General features: G+C 41.4%; 1 protein-coding gene across 15 annotated transcripts in view; it reads right to left on the reverse strand.

The window, feature by feature from the left end:
- Nucleotides 1-14,953, reverse strand: part of LOC110296538 (uncharacterized) — a 159,193-nt gene that overhangs the window by 92,925 nt on the left and 51,315 nt on the right. For 13 of the 15 annotated variants that reach the window (XR_015047669.1, XR_015047670.1, XR_015047665.1 and 10 more), the window contains exon 2: nt 6,125-6,232. The exons of 1 other annotated variant lie outside the window; for it this stretch is intronic. The gene's annotated coding sequence lies outside the window, so the exon portion shown is untranslated. Of the gene's footprint in view, nt 1-6,124; nt 6,233-9,639; nt 10,512-14,953 lie in introns of those variants that run through there. One more of the 15 variants, XR_015047672.1, reaches the window with a different exon arrangement.

The following is a 14,953-nucleotide window of genomic DNA, read 5'->3' on the forward strand; positions in this document are numbered from 1 at the left end:
GGACACACTGTGATTGGACCACAGCTGTCTCAGCACAGGCCTGTGCTGCTGAAAAGACAACAACAGAGACGCAGCATGGAATTTTGCTTCTGGGACAATTAGGAGCTTGGAAAACATAGTTATATGCATCCAAGACAGCTACAGATGTGGCCTACAACATTGTAGATGCTGATGTTGATGTTGCAATGTCGAGAGGTTGGAAACCCCTGCAGGTAATCTTCCCCTTAAAACTGGAGCCTCTCTAATGGTTTAAAGGGCTGAACAATGGCCAAGAGAACCTCCCACAGGCTTCTAGTTGTTAGTAGGAAACACAACAGAAGCCAGTAAGATCTCTGAACACCAAGTATCTTCATGCTCCCGTGTACCTGCACAAGACTTGCCTCCTGCTGAGGAATTTCTCCCAAAGACAATGATGGAAAACTTTAGAAACATCCATTTGATTTGTATTCATTTTCAGGGCACAGGGTAGAGTTTATAGCATTTTACCTTCCCATTAAAATAGCTCAACTGTGTTTATAGCCTATTTTATCCAGATTGCAGATTAACAATTTAAAGTCTTCTGCTTGGCAAATCTATTTTCTCAACTGACCATAAACACCCTGAGGGTCGAGAACATAATCTTTCTCCTTTGGAGTCCTCTGTTCAGACAATATGGCACAGTACTTGGTGGGGGTCAGAGGGACAGAGGACAAAGTATTTGGAGGGCCCCCCCCCAAGCACCTGCCAGTGCTCCGTGGCCGTCTTCAGGAGCACTTAAGTCTGAGATGCCATTTCCTCATCCTTAGATCCCTCTCTGGCCTCCCTACTTGTTGAGAAGATCAAATAAGATAATGCATGTGAAAGTATTGTGTAATCCAAGAACTGCCAGTGGCTGAAACGTAAGGAATCCTCAGAGACGCACTTAGTAAGTATCTGATCGATTTTTAATGATAAGGTATTGTCTTCCCTCTTCTCTTCAACCAGCCCCTTTAAGGATTTTATTTCCTGGAATTTAATTTTATTTGAGTAGTAAAGCCACTTCATGTCTTCCTGATAGTGTGTGTTTCACCCCATGGTCACCTTAAAATTTGATTGTAATCTAAGCAACCTAACCCCCCAAAGTCAGAAAGCACACTAGTCATGTCAATCACCCAGGACTCATGGGAACACATACTTTCAGACCCCACTTCTATTTCAGAAGCTTTCTTGTGCTGCTATCAAACTGTGAAAATTGTACCCTACGGAGGGATTATGCATATTTTTGTGTCAAGGCACACTCTGTGGATACAGGAGTCCTAAGCCCGTATCATCGCTCTCTAAGCCCAGGCCAGCAGAGAATGTGAGAAATTTCACAGAGGCGACACTACAATTTGGCCTCTTAGAACACACCATTTATTTATAGTCTTTGTTCTGTATTTATTCTTAGCAAAGAGAGCATGCTTGGTTATAACAGGGTTCTATAGGATACATTAGAAATCTTTCAAACATGGATCGTTCTTAAGTGATTTTAGAAAATACTAAGTGTAGATTTTGGATTCTTGCTCTCTTAACTAGAAAAACAAGTAAACAAAATCAAAACGGAAAGAGACACAAGGAAATAAATAAGTTTTGTATTCCAGGGATGAGTTTACACCTGGTTCCCCATCTCGTTCTCAAACCAAGTAACATGAAAGATTATCTAGATTTTATAAAATGGTCAAAAACTAGACAGCTACAGAACCACCGACTTGGCTTAAGAACTACATTTCTCACAGAAATAGCTCAATGTTTATTTTCAAACGCTACTTATGAAACGACAGGAGACTACTCTCTTCAATTCAACCAAAGCATGAGCCATTAGATTTGTGTACAGGTTTGAAGTGTGCTGTTAACATATTGAACCCGGGCCAGTTTTGAATAATACTGATAAATTTACTTATAAAACCCCCTTTGGGGAGGAATTAACCCATCTAAAGCAGTTGTCTGTGTTAAATACTCCCGAAGATAGGAAAAATAGTAAATAAACAAACAAAACTTCCAAGCTCATCATTGAACATTCAACAACTGTCAAAATAAAGCCAGTTTATAGTTGAGACAGTCTTACCACGTAGCTCTGGCTAGCCTGGAACTTCTTAGGTGATCCAGGCTGTTTCTAAACTTCCATTGATCTGCCCTTCTCTGCCTCTAGGGTGCTGGGATTAGGGGCATACACACCACCATATCTGCCCTTTGTCTTTGGTACCAGAAAGGAAGCTGAGGCCTTACATTCACTAAGCATACATTCTCAGCTCCTAGATCTTCAGTTATAGCTGATAGTATTAGCAGCTATACGCTATATAGAAATACAGTTTTATGTTCAAACCTGATAGCAAGCTTATACAGCTTTATTTTTGCCTAATTAATTCTGTTTTCAACAGACACTTTTCTTTCTAGTCTCAAACTTTCCCAGGCCTCCCAAAGTCTGGTAGGAAGTCAAGTTCCTTTCGCAGTCAGACCAGAAGAAAAAGACCTAAGAGGAGACATGGTGGCTTTAAAATGTGCTGATTTATTGATTATTTTCTTTATCATACATGGCAGTGGTGTTGGTGGTGTTAGGAAGGCTGTCGTTCCCAGCAATGGAATGGTTTTTGGTCCCTCTCTTACCCAATGATACATGGGGAATGGCAAAAACTGTGGAGGTGGGGTAGGGCTATCACACTGCAATCTCAATAATAAAGGGTTAGGGTCCACCAGGGACAGATATGATAACCCATGCATTTCAAGGTGAAAAGTTTCTTGTATACACAGATTATTTACTTATTTCATATGTAATACTAAATATTTTCTCAGAGTGCATTTTGCCATAGAGAGCAATCATTCCAAAGACTTGTCAAAGTCTGTACAATCTCCCAGTCAAATCATACTTACAGGATATCTAAAATAATTTAAGAAAAATAAATTAGAAGAGAAAAGTTGGGTTGAAGTTGTACGGCTTTAATAAGACTCTCCTTTTATTTTGTCCCTGTGGTAAGAAATCATCAGCTTTCCTATCTAACCGGTACCACTTGAAGTCTTTAGTTTAATTTTAGGATCCTTGATTGCTGCTGGGAACAAGTGTGCTGCTGTGGCATGAAGTGGAAGGTGTGACTGGGAACCAAACAAGAGAGAAAAGCCTTCCTTCACAAGCGACACACTCATAGAAATGTAGAACTCAAAGAAAAAGAGAAGCGATCTCACTGAGTAACGTAAAGCTACATTTCACATGCAAGTCTCTGAAAGAGCCCAAACGGACTGTTACACAAGCCTTTCATGGAAGGTTTTCAGTCCCTCAAAGAACAAATGCAAGACCAACTGGATGACTCAACAGGCAAAGGTGCCTGTTACCAAGCTCGACGACCCAAGTTCCATCCCTGGGACTCACCCAGACAAACAACAGAACTGACCTGATTCCCACAATTTGTCTTCTGATCTCCACATGCCCACAGGCATTTGGGCAAGGGTTCGTGCATCTTCTGATACACACACACACACACACACACACACACACACACACTCACACACATTAAAAACAAACACAAAATGAATACCACAGTCTAGCATGGTGGCATATGCCTTTAATTCCAGCAGTTGGGAGGCAGATGGATCTTTCTGAGTTTGAGGCTAGCCTGGTCTACACAGTGAGTTCCAGACCAGTTAGTCAAAGCTACTCTCTCTCTCTCTCTCTCTCTCTCTCTCTCTCTCTCTCTCTCACACACACACACACACACACACACACACACACACACACACACACACACAGGGTCTAGTGAGAGGACAACTAGGCAACTAGAAATGGGCCTCTGAGGGAGACAGCTCATCGATGGTGCCATGCCTATCCCCCTCTCTGCCTGTCTTTTGCTGTCACTATGTGACTACACTGCCTGCTCACACTCGCACCTCTGTGAACTTTTCTCCCATGCTTGCCCCACTGTGATGGACTGAAACCTTAAGCCAAAGGAAAGCTCTCCTGAGGCAGGTTGTTTTTTTCCAGTATTTTTGTCATGGCTACAAGAAAAGCTGATACAGAGAGCAAGCCACAATGTGTCCCAGCCATGGTTCCACCATTACAGATGATTCGTTTTTCAGTAGAGAAAGGCAGGAACAAAGATAATAAATACATACTTCTTATAATTCACTCCCAGATGGGCGCTTTGTTTTGTTTTTTGTTTTGTTTTAAGGAAAGGTCTCACATAAGAGCCCAAACTGGCCTTGAACTCCGTTCTTCTACCTCAGCATACAGAGTTCTGGGATTACAGACAATGGTTCTAGGTGGACTTTGGAATTCTGGGATGGAAGTATAACTTCTTCCTCCATTAGATAGACCTGGAAAGGAACCAAGGCTTTAAGGGCGGTTCCTCTCAGCTCTGTAGAAGAGTGTGGGGCAGGCAGGGGGTATTCATAGCTGTTTTAAAAGTCATTGAAAGAAATGAGGGCAATGTACTGCCCTATCAAGTCCCTTGGTGACCTTACATGTCACAGCTGAAAAACTAAAATTACATTTGTCCCTCAACAAACTGATAGCAAATCTCTGAGACAAAGGTTCATGGTTAGATTGCTTATCAAGACAAAACCAAACCAAATTTAAACAACAACAACAACAAAAAAAAATACTTTAATGGGAAACTTCCTTTTTAAAAGACAATACCTGGGAAAACAAATATCAACGTTAACTGATCTCAGGAAGGAAAAAGAGAAACAATATCTAAAAATGAATAAACCTAAGATGGAAGGAACATAAATAAATATACCCTGGCATGAGTTTCCCTTTCAAAAGATCTGTAAGACTGAGCTAAAATAAAAATTAATATATGTATAAGGAAATTATCTCAAGAAAGTGACAAGAGATGACTGGGGAGATGTATGCCAACCCAATCCAAAGGTGGGGGTGGCAGCATTGAGGTCAGGTGCAAGGCCACCTGCACGGACTAGGAACTATGCTATGATGGAGGCTCCTAGCAGGGCTTGCTGTGTTACACTGAACCGTCTGCCTTGCTTTAATATGACGTGGCAATGTGCTTGGATTTGAGAGTAATAGTTCCTCCATTGCCCTTTCCTATTTTCCTTTGCAGTGCTGAGGACTGAACTGAGGGGCTGTGAATGCTGGCAAACACCCCACCCCTGAACTACAACTCAGTCCTCCAGTTGGCTTCAATTTGAGGTCAGGGATGTAGTGGATGGGGCGAATTGAACTAGAAGCTTCTCCAGTTGATAGTCCTCTTTCTCCACTTCCTGTCTGGAATACATGAGTGAGAGCTGCAGCTGGGTGCGCATGTCACAGCTATGACTTGATAAAAGCGGCAGGATGGGAACACAGACAACAGCCGAATCTCCATCAGGGAAGACAGACTACTGCATCTCAGATGACAATTGCAGAGCCAGTACACCAGCCCCAGACTCCCTCTCTCCAAATATCTTCATGTTTAAGAAAAAGGCATTTCTATTTATTAACCAACCATCCTCTGGTTATTTTATAAGCATGGGAGCCTAATTATCATGGAATAAATAAAAAAATAGAAAAGTTGTTTAAAAATTGTAAGCTGATTGTACTGCAAACAAAGCCAAGGAGTATGTGACGGGGCAAACAATCTCGATAGTAGGCTTGGATGTCCTCCTATCAGAACTCTCTAGAAAAGGACAGGAAAAACACGCAAAGATGGCCAGGACTAGAGACTCCAAAGCTCATTATCTACACAGAGACAAATATATGTTTTTGATTAACAAATAGCATACAAACCATATTTTTACATATGAGAAGAGAATAGGCAACATTTTATGGAGTGTTTACAAAATCAATATACTTTGGCCAGAAAAGATGAAAGAATGCTGTGGTACAAGGAGCAGAAGAAAGTACAAAGTTGTCCAACCTTTCTGCGATTGAGGGGAATTATTAACATATAACTGTCATAAATTTTATCACGATTTCCCCCAGATTAGCATTTCCCAGCCTGATGCTAGTGTGGCCTGTCACTCGCTCTGTATCGAAGAGCCAGGCCATCAGATGCTGTCCCTGCTCCACACTGAATGGGCCAGCAGCAGGCAGGAAGGTCGGCATTTCTCGGATTGGCCCCAACTGAGCCGGGAACACAGGCTCTACCACAGAGTTCAAGAGCACCGAGAAAGAATGTTAAATGGATGGATTGTTACTCACAGGAAAAGAAACAGGCACCATGCTTCCAATTATTCTTCACTGCAGACAAGAACTAGCTGTTTCTGCCGGCTGGCGCAGTCCCTGCTCTGGGGCACTGCTGAGGAAACCCTGGTGAAGAGCAATGAATGTGGCCAATGAATTTTTTTAACACAGCCCCAGCTATATTTCTGCTTATTGCTGGCAAGCGAACATGAGGGAGACAATCGACAAAACCATCGTAAAGAAGGCTGGGAGGACAAGAAGTCTTTATAGCCCCTCTCACATTGAAATGTTTAATACCAGCGACCATCATCTCAGACACAGGATCAGCTTTCTCAGTTGCCTGGTGATTAGAAGGAGAAAAGCTAAGGAAATTCTCCCAAGAGAAGATCATGCAACATTTGGATTACAAAGTTTAAGTTTTGAAGCATTTACAACACTTAAAAATAGGTAAATGAAGCTGGGTATGCTGGAACACACTGATGCCCCGGGGAGTTGGGACTCAGGAGGATTGCGTGAGTTCAAGAGTTCAAGGTTAGACAGGACAATACAGTGAGACCCCATCTCAAAAACCAATGTGATGACCACCAACAATGATATGTAAAGACAAGATAATAATGACATAAATAAATCCTGCATTTTATGATAATGTGAATCTATTAAGAATCCTATACATTCACAGTATATCTTAATCATTTATTTTATATAATTAAATTATAAACATCGTGTTATAATAAGTACATAATTCCTTGACCAGATTAACAAAAATATTAATTATATTTTTAAAAATAAGTTTTTCTGGAGAACTCAGAAGGCAAGCACAAATGAAGACACTAGGTCCCTCAACTCATTTTAGGTCACCAGGCAGGAGCTGGCTGATGTCATCAAGCAATGAATGGGGTATTTGTTTTGTTGCTTCTGGGGACCTGGAGTTAGAGCAGCCTCCTCACAGGAAGCCTGTGTTTTGCATATAGTTGTATGTTCGATCTTAAACATGTGGATATATAAATAGATGAGCTAAAGGCAAAGGGTTGTTGGGCTTTTTTGGGAGGGAAGGGGTCCAAAATGTTTCCTATCGAGCCATTCTTGATTGTTGTTCATATGATCTTCAGGTATCTCATCTAATTTTTTAAAAGATGGTATTGCAAACACACAATTGTTTCTGCACTTATAGAGATCCTTTCCCAAGTTACATCTGTAATCCAATCAGTTGGGTGGCTGAGGCAGGAGGATTGCTGCCAGTTCAAGCTCAAGGTTAGCTAGGACTACATAGCAAGATATTGTCTTTTTTTAAAAAAAGGAGGAAATAAAGAAAAGAAAATGAAAAAGGAAGGCAGGCAGACATGGTGAGGATACATGAAGAGGGAAGCAGGCAAGGAAGAAAAAGATAAAAAAAAAAAGCCAAAGAAACAAAAAACTAGGGGATATTCCCCCCTAGTGTTTGATTAGGCTTTTGTCAATTACAGAAAGGGTCACATAGTAGGAGAGCATCAGACTCAAGGAAAAGCTTTTCCCAGTTTTCCTCTTTTACACACAGGTGGGGCAACTCTCCTTCTTGCCCCCCATGCACCCTTCTACACACACACACACACACACACACACACACACACCTGGCAAGTAGAGCAGTAGATGTTCATGCACACCCTTTAGAATTTACACGGTGTCATTTACCAGGGAGGGGGGCAGGATGGAGAAGAGACAGGGGTTAAGGAGTGAGAAGAGAGATAGAGGCCAGGCCCACGTAAGATGAATTATTCTGAAGGTATAATTCTTCATAATAATAATAATAATTCATAATTCTGTTCTCTATAGCCCTACTGATGAACACTATTTGTTTTACTCAACTTGGCTAGTACTAGTGTTGATGGATTGAATTCTCATTTCTTGTCAAGATCATCATGGGTAGTAGGTGAAAATGATGCTCATTTTTGTTTTTTTACTTCTGAGATAGGCTGGTGCTATGTAACCCAGCTTTAAACTCAAAATCCTCCTGACTCTACTTCCCAAATGCTAGGATTCCAGGTATAAATCACCATATATATACATATATATATATTGCTTTGTCTTTGAGTATGTAAGTGTGTGGTTATAAATGTTTTATGAGGGCACATATATGCTCCTGCACATGGAAGTCCAAGAACATCATTGACACCAGAAGCCTTGACTGTGCTCTACTTATTGAGGCAGGGTCTCTCCATTGAACTCAGAGTCTATCAATAAGTCTTGTCTAGCCAACCTGTTGTGGGAATCCCTTTTCTCTGCCTTCCTGGGATCTGGACTTCGAGGTAGTCTATTATAGCCACCTGGCACTTACATGGGTGCTGGGGATTGACTTCCGGTCTTTATGCTTGCTTACACATCTTTTTCCTCTAAGCATCTTCTCAGGCCCAGGCCTAGCTGTTTGTTTGGGGTACTATGTCTCTAAACCAGGCTTCTTAACAGAGAAAATGTCTACCTCTAGATTAACTTCCAGCCTCCAAACTACATGAAAATTGTTGTAAAACACACTTATTGTGAAGAATGTCTTCATAAGGCAGGTCTACATGTGTCAAACTAGGTAGGGTGCAGAGTCACCTTGCATCTCTGCCTTCTCTTAACACAGAGGGGCCACATACTTCTTGTTGTCCTTGTTTGTTGTGGGAAGAGGGGGAAGAAAGGCCTTTTAACTGATGATAAAGAATACAGAAGAAAGGAATATGGAACCGAAGGAATCAGGAATCTCTTCCCACGTGGTTTTGAAAAATTCCTCATTTTTCTTGTTCCTATTTGTTTTCCTGTCACTAAGCAAGAAAACTCAGCTCTGTCCATGAAGAATTTCACCCATCAGCCAAGTGAGGGGGTGAATGCCTTTAATTGGCAGAGGAGGCAGAGGCAGAGGCAGAGGCAGAGGCAGAGGCAGAGGCAGAGGCAGAAGACAGAAGACAGAAGAGGCAGAGGCAGAAAGATTTCTGTGAATTCAAGGCAAGCTTGGTCTATACAGCAATTTCCAGGCCAACTAGAGATACATAGTTGAGACCCTATCTCAAAGATTTTTTTTCATCTACCACTCTACAACAGACACCTTGGGATGTTGTGGCAGGAAATGTTGAGGGGGAAACTGTTTAAATGACATCATAATGCCTGGAGAAGGGAGAAGTGAAAAGTAACAAGTACCTCCTGCTATCATATACATATACATATACATATACATATACATATACATATACATATACATATACATATACATATACATATACATATACACATACACATACATATACATACACATACCATATATATATATACATATGCTATACATACATTCCTGTATATTTTAAATAGCATTCCTGGTTACAGGATCACTTCAGGAGTTAAAGCCTTTGTCTTACTAAGCATCACTTGGCATCAGCACTGTCTGATGTGCCCTTCTTCATTCTTAGTCAAGAAGGAAGCTACCTCACCTAGAATCCAGCACCTGAGGATGAGTCACCATGCCTAAGGGTCAGTCACATAGATTGTCCCCTCACATAGGATACTCTTGTCTGCCAGATACTTACCATCCCAAGGGATACACAGATTTTTGTCCCATTGTGTCTGTTGTACGAACACGTCTGTGTACATGTACAAAGCACAACGTATATAGTGTTTGTAATCTGTCAAAATTAGAAGCAAACTTTTTTTTTCAAATATTTATTTATTATGTGTAAGTACACTGTAGCTGTCTTCAGATACTCCAGAAGAGGGAGTCAGATCTTGTTACGGATGGTTGTGAGCCACCATGTGGTTGCTGGGATTTGAACTCTGGACCTTCAGAAGAGCAGTCGGGTGCTCTTACCCACTGAGCCATCTCACCAGCCCCAGAAGCAAACTTTTAAGAATGCAATTTGTCAATCGATCCAAGACAAGAAGAAATGATGTATTATGGACTGTCATTCTTTAAAAATGAAGTCATCATTATTCAACTTTTAAAACTTGACTCAGTCTTTTCTCACACACCAGGGGTGGGGATGGAATACCCTCTCACATTTCACTCTTCCATCGGAGATGTCAAGTGGTACCTAAGGATTTATAGTAAAATTAACATTAAGGACCAAGTACAAGCAGATGTTCATCACTGGATCTGACAGCACGCCTGTTTTTTACTTTGCCAACAGGCACAGCAATGGGTTTCACGCTGTGATTCTCTGTAGGAGATGTCACCACAACCTTCCATGTCTCTTAAGATGGGTACTTCTTATCTCATTTGCTGGGACTTCAGTATTCCTGCCAATAAATGAATACTTGTGCAGCCAGATACTCATCCCTGACAAACTTTCCATGGCTCATCATCACGCCTGGTCAGAGGCAAAAGACTCAGGCTCCTGTGTCTGGTACTCAGTTCCTCTTCAGCTCCAAGCTGAAGGTACCTTCTCCAGCTGTTCTACCCTGATATAGCCCCTTCCTTCACAGCTACAAAACCAAGTCTTAACTAATTTTTTAAAATAAACTTTGTAAAATTATAATAAATTAGAAATGAATGCATCCTCTCTGGAAAATGGTTCAAACAACACAAATGTGTGTGTGGGGTGGGGTGGGGGGGGTGTGTGGGTGTGTACATACAGGAACAATTGAAAGTTTAAAAAAACAAACCTGAGGGCTGGAGAGATGCCTCAGTGGTTAAGAGCACCAACTGCTCATCCAGAGGTCCTGAGTTCAATTCCCAGCAACCACATGGTGGCTCACAACCATCTGTAATGGGATCCAATGCCCTCTTCTGATGTGTGTCTGAAGACAGTGACAGTGTACACATATAAATTTAATAAATAAATAAATAAATAAATAAATAAATAAAACCCCTGAAAGTCTCTATGAATTCTAGACCTTTCTTTTACACCACCAACTGCATGGGTGTGTGTGTGTGTGTGTGTGCGCACGTGCACACACACACTCCACACAAGTATGTGCACATCTGCTGTAGTTTCAATGTTTTCACCAAAGGTCTGCAGATTAGAACCTTTAGTCCAGAGTAGCAATGTTGAGAGAGAGAGACTCAGAGGGAACAATTTCGGGTCCTAACCTTCTGTATGGGTCGATGTTCTTCTCCCAGGAGTCAGCGAGTTCTCAGGACAGAGAGTTCACTTTCACCACAGTCAGTTGTCAGAAAATCAAGTTTGGCTTCCTTGGCTCTTGCTCCCTCCCATCCTATTGCCCTATCAAGCATGATAGGAGACATCACACGGTCCTGTGCTCTTGGGTTTCTCAGCTCCAAGAACTGTGAGTCCACATATTTATGTGCTGTACTCATGTTTCTGTATTGTTTGGACTTTTCTTTCTAAGCTGCCTAGCCTGTGGCATTCTGTTATAGCAACAGATGAGCAGTGAAGACATTCATCCTTACAAACCACTAAGCAGCCTTCAAACTCTTTTTCTTTAATACATATATTATATACATATTAGATAAGTACTTATGCATAATACATACATAAGTTATATAGAGTAATACACATGTTAGTTTAGTTTTGTTTTGTTTTAGGCAACAGGACTGTATGTGTATGCAGTAGTCCAGACAGCATCCTTTTCTTCAGGTCCTTTCTCAAACTTCCTGTCTGCCCGGAAGCCTCCTTCTGTCTCATCACCTTGCCTTCCATTTCAAACGCTTGTATCCATGGCTGTCTGTTGGTCTCTGAGTCATCTCTATATGTTCTTGAGCTGCTTAATTTTTATTTAACATGGGGGGTGTCTTATAACCGGAATGCAAAATCTTTGAGGGCAACGCTGTTATTTTGATCTTACGTGGTATTTAGAATTCATTGTGCACAAAATAGGTATTTGATGTGATTTTACTGAATAACTGAAGTTCGGGTTCCTGTTTCCTGATCTAAGGCAGGAAAACTGGGCTCAAATGTAGAGGTAAAATGCTTGCCCATTTTAAGGGGCTTGTCTGGAACTCTTCAATCTGTTCTGAGTGGTGGGCAGAGTCCTACAGATCAGACAGCAGCCTCCAGGAAAGTCAGAGACCCACATGCAATGTTTCCCTCTGACCTCTCAGACCACGGACAGCTCCACGGGCTAAACTGTTAGGCAGGCCACCCTCAAGGTTTACAGGCTCAGTGAGAAGAGCGAGCCTTGAAGGAAGTTCAAACTCTCCAGGAAAACACACTGCCTGCGACCTTGTAGGTTTCTAAAATTCCACCTTTCACAGAACCAATTCTCCAGTGGAATTAGCCGTTGCCTAACAACAACCGCAGCAATTGACAAACAGCCTTTCATCTTCCCTTTCACACCATGAGGAGAGTTGAACTTGCCGCTTCTGTACAAAATGTCACCATTTTGGTGGTGTAAAAGAAAGGTCTAGAATTCATAGAGACTTTCAGGGGTTTTATTTATTTATTTATTTATTTATTTATTTATTTATTTATTTATTTATTAAATTTATATGTGTACACTGTCACTGTCTTCAGACACACATCAGAAGAGGGCATTGGATCCCATTACAGATGGTTGTGAGCCACCACGTGGTTGCTGGGAATTGAACTCAGGACCTCTGGATGAGCAGTTGGTGCTCTTAACCACTGAGGCATCTCTCCAGCCCTCAGGTTTGTTTTTTTAAACTTTCAATTGTTCCTGTATGTACACACCCACAAAATGTCAGCGTGACAGGAAAGAAGAAACCTCCAATAAAACAGACTTTGTGTTGGCTTTAGGAGTGTTTCTTCACTAGTTTCTTAAACGGTGTGTGCCTGTTTCTTTCTCTTTCCTCTGCACATGTGTGTGGAGGTCAGAGGTCAACCTCAGCTGTCCTTTCTCAGACACCATTCACTTTCTTCTTTGTGACAGGGTCTCTCACTGGGTCAGACTTCACTAAGCTGTCTGGCCCCTGAGCTCCACTGAACCTCCTTCTATCTCCACATCCCCAGTCTGGGATTACAACTCCACACGCTATGCTCTTGGTTTGAGCCACGGGTTCTTGGGCTCAAACTCCAAGTGAGGCAAGAATTTTATCACCTGCTCCATCTCCTTAACTAGATGCCTCAGTCATTTAGACAAGCTTCAGTTTTTAGTATAATTTACTTACAGCAGGGCATGCACAGTATATAGCAAAGTCTGGATCACAGGAAACTGTCAAAAAATGTTTGTTAACGAAGAAGGTCGTGTTTTGGTGGCTCACACCTGTGCCAGGAACTAACATGGTTTTTTGCCCGGCCTTTTAGCCACAGGAGGCACACAGAACACTGGTGAGCTGTTGGACTGGCCAACATTATGAATGATGTTTTCTGAGAAATTCTATTCAATTCCTGTTACAACCGATTTATTTCAGATCTTTATTAAACTTTGCTGCTTGAAATAAATGGCTTGTTATATGGAAAATCTCTTTTTGTTAGTGATTTCCTCTGAAAGAATATTAGTCATAACTTGTGGGAACATTCCTTTTGATAACGTACATGTCTCCTATTAATAGACTCAATTCTTAAAGTCCAAATAGCCATTTTTAAAGACCTGACTTAGTATTTAACAACTAAGAATTTTATTTCATTTTTTAAAAAGTTGGATCTTTTTTTTTTTTCCGCCAGAGGAGAACTTGTAAATCCCTCGAATGAGATCATTAATCAAAGCAGATGAAATGAAGTCTAGTTTGTTAGCGAGAGCCTGGAATAGTGCAGATAACCAACATAGTTAAAATACTTAAGAGTATTTTATTGCTAGCCCAACCTGCAAAAGTACTTAAGACCCAAATCCTATCCCTGGGACCCATGTCTGAAAAATGAAAAGCTGGATGTAGTGCTACACGTCTGTAATCCAGCACTCCAACACTGAGGGGAAAGGCAGAGACAGCAAAATTACTACAAGCTCTCAAGGGCCACCAGCTGAGAGGAGGCACCTCAGTAAGGTGAGAGGCAAGAATGAACTGTCCAAAGCTGTCCTCCTGCTTCAGTTCAGAGAGCATGGCATGTTAGCACCCACACTCTCACACACAGGTTGAAAAGAGTCTGACAGTGCTTTGGAGAAAGAACCCCATCCATTCTGTGGCCTCTCCAGTTGTTGAGACACTGATTATCCATCAAGAAGATCTGAAGCACTGAGAAGGTAGTTGGGATACATAGCCCTTGCCCTTGGCATCAATTGGCTGTGAGTTTTAGGGTGACTTACATCTTTGTTCATCTGGGCAGTGTCTATAAAATAAGTTTACCCAGCCAATTCTAATAGCTGATGACTGCCTACCAAGGTAGCAGCTAAGGGTGCAGACCTGGAGATGAGAGATATGAGGGTCTAAGTTTCATTTTGATAGATTCCTGTGAAGGTGAATTTAGGTGAATTATTTAACCCCTCTAATCTTCCCAATGTGTAACATTTATTTTTCTGGTTAGTAAGGATAAAAAGAGGTAATACAGGCCAAGAGTTTACCAGGGGCTCAGTGGGTAACGGCTGGGTTTGTTTCCCGTTTTTTCTCTTTCTTTTTCAAATCACTTTAGTCTAGAAGCAACAATCTTGTTACTACCCAGTCTATGGCCCTTTGCAATGTACTCCATAAATCTGTTTTGTTCCTAATAAAATAAAAACAGGTCTGGTGATGTGTTGAGTTGGTAGAGTGCTTGCCTGGCATGCACAAACCCCTGGGTTCCATCTCTGGTACTGTGTAAATCGGGCATGAGGGTACATGCTGCAGTCCCAATATCTGGGAGGAAGAAACAAGAGGACCAGAAGTTCAAGGTCATCTTGAGCTACTAGCAAGTGCAAGGATAATCTGGGCTACATGAGAGATTCCTATCTCAACAAACAAGATAAAATCACTAAAGTTCCTTAGTCATGCTAAAACACATACTATATTGTCAACTAACCTGACTGAGGGTAGGAGAAGCTAAACTGAGGACAAATGAAAAGAGTTATGAAGGT

The sequence above is a fragment of the Mus caroli genome, unplaced genomic scaffold (genome assembly GCF_978045245.1).
Source record: "Mus caroli unplaced genomic scaffold, Mus_caroli_1 scaffold_7, whole genome shotgun sequence".
Lineage (NCBI taxonomy): Eukaryota > Metazoa > Chordata > Mammalia > Rodentia > Muridae > Mus > Mus caroli.